Source organism: Pseudorca crassidens, chromosome 5 (assembly GCF_039906515.1).
Source record: "Pseudorca crassidens isolate mPseCra1 chromosome 5, mPseCra1.hap1, whole genome shotgun sequence".
Classification (NCBI taxonomy): domain Eukaryota; kingdom Metazoa; phylum Chordata; class Mammalia; order Artiodactyla; family Delphinidae; genus Pseudorca; species Pseudorca crassidens.
The window spans coordinates 83,119,595-83,132,500 of NC_090300.1; the positions used below are offsets into that span (position 1 = coordinate 83,119,595).

The following is a 12,906-nucleotide window of genomic DNA, read 5'->3' on the forward strand; positions in this document are numbered from 1 at the left end:
GCAGAAGAAAAATTATCTACTTTAGTAGTTTTCAAATTATTTTTAAAGGAAGAAATCCCATTCCTCAAGTGAAAAAGTACCTAAACATAAAAGTAAGTGCTCTGGTTGAAGAATAAAAAGATAGCTAAGCAAAGGGCAACGCTATAATCCTCTCATTATATGTCTTCAAAGCATTACAAATCAGCCTCCTCAATGTCTTGTACCAGGAACACTTTGCTGCAGAGCCTTTGTACTTGCTGTTCCCTCTGCCCAGAATGCTTTTCCTCCAGAGAGTTAAATGGCTCGTCTCTTAACTTCAGACCTTTACTCAAGTCACCTCCGTGAGAGCTTCCGTGGCCAACATTACCTAAAATTTCAACACTGTCCTGTCCTCCCTTTCTTTCTCTTTAACATTTGTCACCATCAACATACTATGTTCTATTACCTAGTTTATTAGGTTATTTATCATTGAGATTGTCATGTTACCCAATTAAAAAGAAATGTCCTCCCAACTACCCCATTTTTCTCTTGAAGATAACATACATTCCAAACTTCAGTGTTAAGTAAACAAATCAACACACTTGCCAGTGTAGCTTAACTGTATAAAATAGCAATGCTTTTATTTTGGGAAAAGAGAGAGAAAAATAGATCACTGTTAACATCATTTCATAGAAAGATGATTTCAGAATGATAGTCCTTGAACTTGAATAAATTTAGTTTCATTAAAAAAAAATAGGGAGAAAAGAGAAAACACAGTATAGTCATAAGGAACCTGAGTTCTAGCCTCATCTAGGTACCTTTCCAGAGACCCAGGCTTAATGTAGATTAAGGCTTAACAAGAATTACTTGTAGAGGGCCCATTTTGCAGTTCTGAAAAGAGTGGCTTTCATATTACTGTCAAAAACTGTGACGGGTCTGAAATTTTACCCCACTCGTAAACTAACAAATTATCCTACCACGGTTTTATAGATGCTGAAGACAGACAAAAGACTTACAGATTAGAGAAAAGAACTTTATTACTCATGGCAATAGCAGTACCAGTATCAGGTTTTGTGCCAGTTCCCTGAGTCCCATTTCCCATAGGGTAACACAAAGATGGCCAGGTGACAACTGTACATGCAGTGGATCATGTTCCATGAAAGAAACCCTGAGCTTAGGAACCCAAACCTTTTATAATGGGCATAAACATGCTTATCTTTTGCTCTGTAGGGTGCTACTACCTTTACCATGCTGGACACTAAGTAAACACACTCTGAAGGGAGACTTTTTTATTATACTGAATAGCAAGCAAACCTGCCTTTTGCTCTGGAGAGAAACAATAACTCTATCTTCCAAGGCTGCTCACTATATAAACCTCCTTGAAAAATACAGTCTAGAAAAAAGGCAGTCAGTAGCATCTCTGCTTGTAAAACATACAAGACATGTAAGAGACCCATGGAGAACTGTCTTCCAACAACAACCATGTCTGGCAAACATTACAAGAAGAAAAGCTAGCCTGACATCTGAGTCTTATGTTTATCATAAAAACACAAGTTGTAGACAAGAAAGCAGCCTGTCAAAAGCCAGACCTGGAGTCCAAGAAAAATAAGAAATTCTACATTTTATGGAAAATGACTTAAGATTAGCTTAACATACCAGGAGCATTTTTTATAAATTTTACTAAACATTGTAAAAATGCAAATCAATTTCCCCAAAATCTGAAAGGGAGATGGGGCTCAGCACACACTGTACGAAGTACCATTCTACTGAGGGGGCAGTAGTGTAACACATATAGACACAGAATCTGTCATCCAGACGCTTAAAGTTTAATAGAGATGAAAGGTATCTGGAGACAAGGAATCTAATGCATACCCCTTGTGGAGAGCTGCTGTTAAGTAATCAATATAAATATCTCAACTCTTCTTGAAACTGGACTATACTATACTGCACAGAATATACTATTCAATAAGAGAAGAAACTGGAATTGAAACTCAGAGCTCTTTACCATTTTTCCCTTGCCACACATAAGACCAAAAAGCCACATAAGGGAGAACATGCAAGCTAGATCAAAGAATGTGGCAGCAGAGAGAAAATGAAGGCTACAAAGATTCTTCAGGCAAAACTTGACAGATGATGAGATAAGGAGAAAAAGAAGAGTTCAATGATAACATATATGTCTGATCATATACACCCATAAACCACACACACAAAAAAAAAAACTTAAAAAGCTACTTTACAAATATTCCCACGTATTCATCATAGCCAAGTCTGTGCAACAGTATTATTCAAATCTAACATATGAGGGAATAAAGACCCAGAGAAGTTAAGTTCACCAGGTCATAGCGTAAAAGCAAAAATCATTAAGCCTGGATTCAAATACAAATCTTTCTGATTCAAAAGAGTAAATTCACCGTACCATCCTGAATTACACATCCCTTTCCTAACCTCCTATCATCCCTGCCAGCTACAATTTAGCAAACTTTTCCCATGTATATACATAGGTTCTAACTTTTAAAAATATGGAACAGGAGAGGATTTGTAACAAAAAATTTATTTAACATTAAATGTGCATCACATGCCTGGCATTGACTCAGCTGAGTCTTAATGTATCAGGTTTGCAAGAAGGATTAAAATATATCCAGATGTAGATAATTACCAGGCATTGAAAATAGGGAGAAAAAAGATCTTTTAAAAATAGATATTTCAAAACTATATTTTAGGGTTGTCCATGCAGTAGTATATGAATGTCCCAATTCTATGACTCAGGACTCTTTTAGTGAAGTTAAGTTATTACTCCAAAATGAGAAAAGAAATAGAGACCTACTTGTTGGGATGAGAGGGAAAGAAGAGGGACAGTGAGGGGAAAGAGGGCCATACAATTTTAAGTTTCTCCCAAAATAAGAAATGTAAAAATAAAAATAAATGTAAAAATAGAAAGGAATCAAGAGACATGGGGGAGGGGAGAGAAGGGACTGGGAACAAAAGGAAAAAAAAAACAAAACAGTAATGTTCAACAAAATTCAAACTTAACACTTTCCTTTGCTAAACACAGAAAAAGAAAATTCAGGTAGTGTCTATTATGCTGGCCAAAGTCTTCTACTTAACTGTTTACTCATCATTTTAATTATGTGAGTATTCAGTCAAGGGAACAATGAATAAATACAGGTAAAACCAAACTGGAAAAAAATGTTTCTCCTCCTTAGTTTAACAAGAAGAAAATGCTTTGGAAATTTATCATAACTGAGGAAAAGGGAAGAGGACATTATGGGTCAAATCCCCAAATAATTAGATATTACTTGGATTGTGGTTCTTCCTTCTTCGCTCCAAAATACACAATGAATAGGCATCAGCTAATGCCTAAAGTTCACTGTCAAAGATTTATCAAACATATTAATTGCAACTGGAATATTACTCAGCCATTTTCCTACCAAAAATAAAATCAATCAATCAATCAAAATAAAAGAAGCCCAATTGTTTTGATATGCTACAGGTGCTGCAGTGCTGAAGCAGGAGTCATGCTGCAGCCCAAGTCCTCAAGGCTGGCCAAAGAAACAGGCAGGATCAAACCTTCCCTGCTGCAGAGTTCTCAATCCAACATGGCACAATTAACATACCAAGGATTTCCCACATTCTGCCTCCCTAAATCTTGCTAATCATCTTCTGAGCTGCTTTTTTGGAGCTCACATTCTACTGGGGAGTAGTCAAGACAAAAAATAACATCAGAGGTTGATAAGTATAATAAAGAAAAACAAAGCAGGTGGCCTCCTAGAATGAGTTTGGGAGTGTTCCTCCCCCTGCTATATTTTGGAAGAGTTTGAGAAGGATAGCTGTTAGCTCTTCTCTAAATGTTTGATAGAATTCACCTGTGAAGCCATCTGGTCCTGGGCTTTTCTTTGTTGCAAGATTTGTAATCACAGTTTCAATTTCAGTGTTTGTGATTGGTCTGTTCATATTTTCTATTTCTTCCTGGTTCACTCTCAGAAGGTTGTGCATTTCGAAGACTTTGTCCACTTCTTCCAGGTTGTCCATTTTATTGGCATATAGTTGCTTGTAGTAATCTCTCATGATCCTTTGTATTCCTGCAGTGTCAGTTGTTACTTCCCCTTTTTCATTTCTAATTTGATTGATTTGGCTTCTCCCTTTTCTTCTTGATGAGTCTGGCTAATGGTTTATCAATTTTGTTTATCTTCTCAAAGAACCAGCTTTTAGTTTTATTGATCTTTGCTATCGTTTCCTTCATTTCTTTTTCATTTATTTCTGATCTGATCTTTATGATTTCTTTCCTTCTGCTAACTTTGGGGGTTTTTTGTTCTTTTTTCTCTAATTGCTTTAGGTGTAAGGTTAGGTTGTTTATTTGAGATGTTTCTTGTTTCTTAAGGTAGGATTATATTGCTATAAACTTCCCTCTTAGAACTGCTTTTGCTGCATCCCATAGGTTTTGGGTTGTCGCGTTTTCATTGTCATTAGTTTCTAGGTATTTTTTGATTTCCTCTTTGATTTCTTCAGTGATCTCTTGGTTATTAAGTAGTGTATTGTTTAGCCTCCATGTGTTTGTATATTTTACAGATTTTTTCCTGTAATTGATATCTAGTCTCATAGCATTGTGGTCAGAAAAGATACGTGATACGATTTCAATTTTCTTAAATTTACCAAGGCTTGACTTGTGACACAAGATGTGATCTATCCTGGAGAATGTTCCATGAGCACTTGAGAAGAATGCGTATTCTGTTGTTTTTGGGTGAAACGTCGTATAAATATCAAGTCCATCTTGTTTAATGTATCATTTAAAGCTTGTGCTTCCTTATTTATTTTCATTTGGGAAGATGTGTCCATTGGTAAAAGTGGGGTGTAAAATTCCCCTACTATGATCGTGTTACTGTCAATTTCTCCTTTTATGGCTGTTAGCATTTGCCTTATGTATTGAGGTGCTCCTATGTTGGGTGCATAAATATTTACAATTGTTATATTTTCTTCTTGGATTGATCCCTTGATCATTATGTAGTGTCCTTCTTTGTCTCTTATAATAGTCTTTGCTTAAAAGTCTATTTGGTCTGATATGAGAATTGCTACTCCAGCTTTCTTCTGATTTCCACTTGCATGGAATATCTTTTTCCATCCCCTCACTTTGAGTCTGTATGTGTCCCTAGGTCTGAAGTGGGTTTCTTGTAGACAACATATATATGGGCCTCGTTTTTGTACCCATTCAGCCAGTCTATGTCTTTTGGTTGGATCATTTAATCCATTTACATTTAAGATAATTATCGAGGCCACCATCACCCTGATACCAAAACCAGACAAAGATGTCACAAAAAAAGAAAATTAGAGATCGGTATCACTGATGAACATAGATGCAAAAATCCTCAACAAAATACTAGCAAACAGAATGCAACAGCACATTAAAAGGATCATACACCATGATCAAGTGGGGTTTATCCCAGGAATACAAGGATTCTTCAATATACCCAAATCAATCAATGTGATACACCATGTTAACAAACTGAAGGAGAAAAACCATAAGATCATCTCAATAGATGCAGAGAAAGCTTATGACAAAATTCAACACCCATTTATTACAAAAACCCTCCAGAAAGTAGGCATAGAGGGAACTTACGTCAACATAATAACGGCCATATATGACATACCCACAGCCAACATCGTCCTCAATGGTGAAAAACTGAAACTATTTCCACTAAGATCAGGAACAAGTCAAGGTTGCCCACTCTCACCCCTATTATTCAATATAGTTTGGGAAGTTTTAACCACAGCCATCAGAGAAGAAAAAGAAATAAAAGGAATCCAAGTCAGAAAAGAAGAAGTAAAGCCGTCACTATTTGCAGATGACATGATACTATACATAGAGAATCCTAAAGATGCTACCAGAAAACTACTAGAGCTAATCAATGAATTTGGTAAAGTAGCAGGATACAAAATTAATGCCCAGAAATCTCTTGCATTCCTATACACTAATGATGAAAAATCTGAAAGAGAAATTAAGGAAACACTCCCATTTACCACTGTAACAAAAAGAATAAAATACCTAGGAATAAACCTACCTAAGGAGACAAAAGACCTGTATACAGAAAATTATAAGACACTGATGAAAGAAATTAAAGATGATACAAACAGATGGAGAGATATACCATGTTCTTGGATTGGAAGAATCAACATTGTGAATACGACTATACTACCCAAAGCAATCTACAGATTCAATGCAATCCCTATCAAACTACCAATGGCATTTTTCACAGAACTAGAACAAAAAATTTCACAATTTGTATGGAAACCCAAAAGACCCCAAATAGCCAAAGCAATCTTGAGAAAGAAAAACGGGATCTGGAGGAATCAGGCTCCCTGACTTCACACTATAGTACAAAGCTACATTAATCAAGACAGTATGGTACTGGCACAAAAACAGAAATATAGATCAATGGAACAGGATAGAAAGCACAGAGATTAACGCACGAACATATGGTCACCTTATATTTGATAAAGGAGGGAAGAATATACAATGGAGAAAAGACAGCCTCTTCAATAAGTGGTGCTGGGAAAACTGGACAGCTACATGTAAAAGAATGACATTAGAACACTCCCTAACACCATACAGAAAAATAAGCTCAAAATGGATTAAAGACCTAAATGTAAGGCCAGAAACTATCAAACTCTTAGAGGAAAACATAGGCAGAACACACTATGACATAAATCACAGCAAGATCCTTTCTGACCCACCTCCTAGAGAAATGGAAATAAAAACAAAAATAAACAAATGGGACCTAATGAAACTTCAAAGCTTTTGCACAGCAAAGGAAACCATAAACAAGACAAAAGGACAACCCTCAGAATGGGAGAAAATATTTGCAAATGAAGCAACTGACAAAGGATTAATCTCCAAAATATACAAGCAGCTCATGAAGCTCAATATCAAAAAAACAAACAACCCAATCCAAAAATGGGCAGAAGACCTAAATAAACATTTCTCCAAGGAAGATATACAGATTGCCAACAAACACTTGAAAGAATGCTCAACATCATTAATCATTAGAGAAATGCAAAGCAAAACTACAATGAGGTATCATCTCACACCTATCATAATGGCCATCTTTAAAAATCTAGAAACAATAAATGCTGGAGAGGGTGTGGAGAAAAGGGAACCCTCATACACTGTTGGTGGAAATGTAAATTGATACAGCCACTATGGAGAACAGTATTGAGGTTCCTTAAAAAACTAAAAATACAACTACCATACGACCCAGCAATCCCACTACTTGACATATACCCTGAGAAAACTATAATTCAAAAAGAGTTATGTACCACAACGTTCATTGCAGCTGTATTTACAATAGCCAGGACATGGAAGCAACCTAACTGTCCATCGACAGATGAATGGATAAAGAAGATGTGGCACATATATACAATGGAATATTACCTAGCCATAAAAAGAAACGAAATTGAGTTATTTGTAGTGAGGTGGATGGACCTAGAGACTTTCATACAGAGTGAAGTTAAGTCAGAAAGAGAAAAATAAATACCGTATGCTAACACATATATATGGAATCTTAAAAAAAAAAAAAAAAACGGTTTTGAAGATCCTAGGGGCAGGACAGAAATAAAGACGCAGACATAGAGAATGGATTTGAGGACACGGGAAGGGGAAGGGTAAGCTGTTATGAAGTGAGAGAGTGGCATGGGCTTATATATAATACCAAATGTAAAATAGATAGCTAGTGGAAAGCAGCCACATAGCACAGGGAGATCAGCTCAGTGCTTTGTGACCACCTGGGGGGTGGGATAGGGAGGGTGGGAGGGAGACGCAAGAGGGAGGAGATATGGGGATATATGTAAACGTATAGTTGGTTCACTTTGTTATAAAGCAGAAACTAACACACCATTGTAAAGCAATTATACTCCAATAAAGATGTTTAAAAAAAAAGAGATAATGGCTTAATGTTTCTAGACAATTCTATGAAGAAAATTTGAGTAAATGTTTTTTACTTCCCCTCACTCAAGAAGCTTCCAGGAAAAACAAAACAAAACAGAAGACAATTCACAGTTCCATGTTAAAACCAAGTTACTGGGACTAGAATCACTAGGATTTTACTGAAATAAAGAGGAAACAAACTTCAAGACACATCACTAATATATGGTATTAATTTTATCACTCTGTAAAAATCCAACCACTGTATATATCTTAGGAGTCAAATTTGGACGTTGGTTCCCCTCTCACTGAATATTTTATAGATTATGTATATATGAGGAAAGGGAGTAAACTGGAGAGCTTGGGAAAATAAGACTGCCAAGAATCCTAAATATTATTCCCCATTATGCCACAATGTGTTTCTGAATACGGCCTAATTCAACATAGCATATTTTCTATACGAACACTACTATAACAAGGTGTTTCAGTTCCTAACCTAGGATTTCAAATTAACCAAAGTGACTAACATTATCTTCTAAAAGCAGTGATAAAACATCCCCAAGCTTCTCTATACTTTTAAAATGTCAACTATTCTCCAAATCAAAGGGTGCTTTGAAATTAGAGTTGAAAGAAACCATATATGGTATAGAATAGACTGAACTTATCATTTTACATATCCTTAAAAAAGACCTACAATGATTATAGGATTTGCCCAGGGAATAGTTACTAACATAGCCCAAGACTGGAAGCCAGCCATGGCTCTGGAATCCTAATACACTGTCACTTTGCTGTCTTATAGCCACTGCTTAAAAAACAAAACAAGATTAAAAAAACCCTCTGAAAATGACATACCCACTGAAAACACTGATTACACAAAAAGACCCAATGTAATAAGTGCTCTGAAAAACCCTTACAATACTAACATAAGTTGGTCAAGCATTAATAACCAGAGCTGTTATAACAACAAAATATTTAATTAAGAATCACCTTCCCTGGGCTTCCCTGGTGGCGCAGTGGTTGAGAGTCCGCCTGCCGATGCAGGGGACATGGGTTCGTGTCCCGGTCCGAGAAGATCCCACATGCCGCGGAGCGGCTAGGCCCGTAAGCCATGGCCACTGAGCCTGCGCATCTGGAGCCTGTGCTCCGCAGCGGGAGAGGCCACAACAGCCCGCGTATCCCCCCAAAAAAAAAGAATCACCTTCCCTGTGGAGGCCTGGTGTGCAATGGCTACAAACACAGCCTCCTGGGCGGTGTACAGCCTGTTGCTTATACAGGTTGCCCTAAGGGACCTTGGAGACAGCCCTTTCCGGTGGACATTCATGTCTGGATGCTGTCCCCAATCTGGACTCCAGACAAGTATGTACAGTGGCTAGGGTCCACATTGGCCAAGTCATAAATCCATCCACACCAAGCTGAACAAGGAGCACGTGACTGAGGCCCAACTCACGGCCAAGTTCATGTTCCCTGGCCACCAGGAGATCCACATCTCCAAGAACTGGGGATTTACTAAGTTTAATGCAGATGAATATGAAAACATGGCGGCAGAAAAGCGGCTCATCCCAGATGGCTGTGGGGTCAAATACATCCCTAGTTGTGGTCTCCTGGACAAACGGCTCTCACTCATGACAGCTTTGGCACTGTCCCCTCCTTACTCATGCCCACCAATAAATCCTACTTTCCTGTCCAAAAAAAAAGAAATCACCTTTCTTTCTCAGATTTCAAAAAGGCTTATGGAGGAGGGAGGGTGAGGTGGGGTTGGAGACATAAAGTGAAACGTTATATAATCATAAAACTTACCAGTTGTCAACACAGAGAAAGGTGGAGAGAATAGGGACTGGGTTGCGCGGGAGACCATAGAGAAGAAAAACTAGGTTTGCCATTTTAGTCTATCTATTTTTCTGTCAGTTGAGTCTTCAACAAGTTTACATTCATATATTACTTACGTATTTTTAGAAGAAAGAAAACAAATGTTATTTTGAATTCTCCAAAAGCACTCAACTCCCTTTAATACACAAAAGTTACACAGTCATTCTTAGGATATTCTTTGAAAGCACTATCAAGTCCTCTGTTAAACCTTTTATAACTCAAAATGTTCAGGGGTATATATATTAAAATGTTAAGCCAAATACTGAAGTCTCAAAAAGTCACCCTTTATTCTAATTTCCAAACTTATTTTATAAAGCAAATTTCTTCAGTTTAATTGGGCAAGGGGAAGTGTGTGAAAAAAGGAATTGCTATTATAAAATAATAACAGATATGAGAGGAGCATAGTTAAATATTTTATATAATTATTTTACCTATAATAAAATGGAATTTGAAAAATCATCCTTTAGCGATTCCCTGCAGAACATATAACACTGTAAAATACTCATTTGCATGCAAAAGGAAAAAAATAGAAGTACGTTTAATGTATTTTTAATTTCAGAAGATCTCAAATGTATTCATAATGTACCCAATACAACTCTACCCCCAAAACTCAATTTAATCAATGAAACTGGCTTCTGTCCTTCCTTAACTGAACACATCTAGGTTTGGCCTAATCATGCATTATTCCTAGATTCTGGAACTCATTATAAAGGGGAAAAAAAGTATTATGCCTGGGAGGGAAAACAATAAACTGAAGTGTGGTACTTGGGTGAATACTGAAGCTTATATCAATAATAAATTCTCTGAATTAGGCCAAAATCAAATTCATCTCAACATGCAGTGAGCAGGCAAAAAGTATGCGGTTTTGATATGACTATTTGAAAGACAATAATCAACAGAATGTTATATGCCAGCATCAAAACTAAAAAGCAACTTTTCACAAATAAGTTTGTTCCTATGTAATCAGCTTCAAAATACAAAAAAGATAAAACACAGATGATTTTTTTTTTAAGTTTTCAAACCCTTAAAACCAAGAGCAACAAAAGTTTTAAAAAATGAGCCCTAAAGCTTTTGGTGGAAAGTGAAGGGTAGCAGAGAGAAGACATCTGTTTCTTACTATTTTTCCATAACTAGTTTTTTGTGTTTTTTTTAACTCATTCTAGTAATCACCTTCCTTCTGTCCCATCATCAGCCTCCTCAAAATCCACACCACTGAGCTTTCCAGTATAGTTTCTAATGAACCCATCCTGGGCAAAGATTCCAAACCAGCAACTGAGCAAAGTACTCCTAGAAAGATTTCTTTTAATGTTTGTTTGTCTGTGTTTTTAGCATTTCAGGAATTGGAAACACTGCTTATAAGACATCTTCTTGCCTTAAGTAGAGAGAGATGAAAACAGGAAAAAGCCTGCTCTATGAAGGTGAGCATGAAGGAAACAAGTCTTCAGAGGCTCATGAATACAGGACCCTGACAGTTTTAAAATGTTAGGTTAAAGGAACTGAAGAGGAATTTCAATGATGTGGGGATCAGGAAACTGATGTGTCTAAATCAAAAAGCATTCCTGCAGTCACAAGCAAAAGAGGGACTCGTGATTTAACACCAAACTTAGAAATGAATATCCCAAGTAGATAAGGACTTTACTTGAATATTGAGGGACTCAGAACTAACCACTGGAAGAGGTCTGTTTCCATTGTTGGCTTTTTTTTTTTTTTTTTGCGGTACGCGGGCCTCTCACTGTTGTGGCCTCTCCCGTTGCGGAGCACAGGCTCCGAACACGCAGGCTCAGCGGCCATGGCTCACGGGCCTAGCTGCTCCGCGGCATGTGGGATCTTCCCGGACCGGGGCACAAACCCATGTCCCCTGCATCGGCAGGCGGACTCTCAACCACTGCGCCACCAGGGAAGCCCTGTTGGCTATTTTTAAGAGTTATTTATTGGACACATTTTAGAGTCAGTTTTTAAAGACTTCTTTTACACTAATCCTAAAATCTACCTGACTCAAAGTCTTTTCCCTGGAGCCACACAAAAGCTGAATCTCCATGAAAGCTATCTTATCTTCCCCAGTACTCATTTAAAACATTCTGGAAATCTATATGGCCCTACATTTATTTATTACTTTGTAAGATCCTCCAAAACCTAGAGTATAACAGACATGTGTGTGTGTATCCACACACATTTGATGAGTTGAACTAGATAATCTCTTAGCTCCTATTTATAAGATTGTATTAAACAAACATTTATAAGATTCCTTTTTTTAAAATTTAACTTACTTCAAAGTTTATTTAAAATGGGATCCCCTGGTCTCTAGATGAATTCAGTAATAGGGGCTCCCAAACTATTTCTAATTCAAACACCTAACAATTTTACCCAACCCACAATAAAACTACATTGCCTTATGTGCCTTTAAAGAAGCTATAAAACTATATTTTTTCACCTAATATTCCCACTGCTGAGAATCCTTAAGGAAAAACTTTAAAAACAAGAATAAAATGCTATATATATAAAAATATTCAGTGTCATATCTATACCAGCAAAAAAAAAAAATACAAAGTGCCCCAAAGGAGTGGAAAGGAAAACAGGAGAGAAAATCACACCTAAAAACATATTTAGAACACTAGATAGAAACAGGAGAGTTGGTACATTAAGGGACCAAGAGATCACAAACTATTCTTGACTATGACTGTAATTATAAATAACACGTAAAAAGGGTAGTGGTTTTGTCGTAATTTTTTCTATTCAAAAATTTTTCTGGCACCATGATTACATAATTTTTAAATTAAAAATGGAAAATATAAAGCTATTTCCATATCATCTAACTTTAACACCTAAAAAGAAAATACAGGGCTTCCCTGGTGGCGCAGTGGTTGAGAGTCCGCCTGCCGATGCAGGGGACGCGGGTTCATGCCCCAGTCCGGGAGGATCCCGCATGCCGCGGAGCGGCTGGGCCTGCAGCAGTGAGAGGCCTGCGTACCACAAAAAAAAAAAAGAAAAAGAAAAAAGAAGAAAATACAATCTCCCCCTCCCTTTTGGGGAAGCATGTTGCTGAATTTAACTCAGAAGTGTCATTAATGAAATCACTGTGGTTGAGATTGCTATAGTAGAAATGCTATGTCTCTTCACACGGTCAGAGCCTTGCTAAATCTAAAACATGCATTTATGAACCACAAGATGCT

The 12,906-nt window shown here is 37.1% G+C and overlaps 1 protein-coding gene and 1 non-coding gene across 5 annotated transcripts in view; one reads left to right on the forward strand and one right to left on the reverse strand.

Annotated features, from left to right (window-relative positions):
• GTF2E1 (general transcription factor IIE subunit 1) overlaps positions 1-12,906 on the reverse strand; it is a 48,427-nt gene that overhangs the window by 26,727 nt on the left and 8,794 nt on the right. The window lies entirely within an intron of this gene.
• LOC137225612 (small nucleolar RNA SNORA70) lies at positions 9,041-9,172 on the forward strand. Its single transcript, XR_010943923.1, has one exon. It is a non-coding gene; the product is annotated as a small nucleolar RNA SNORA70 (small nucleolar RNA).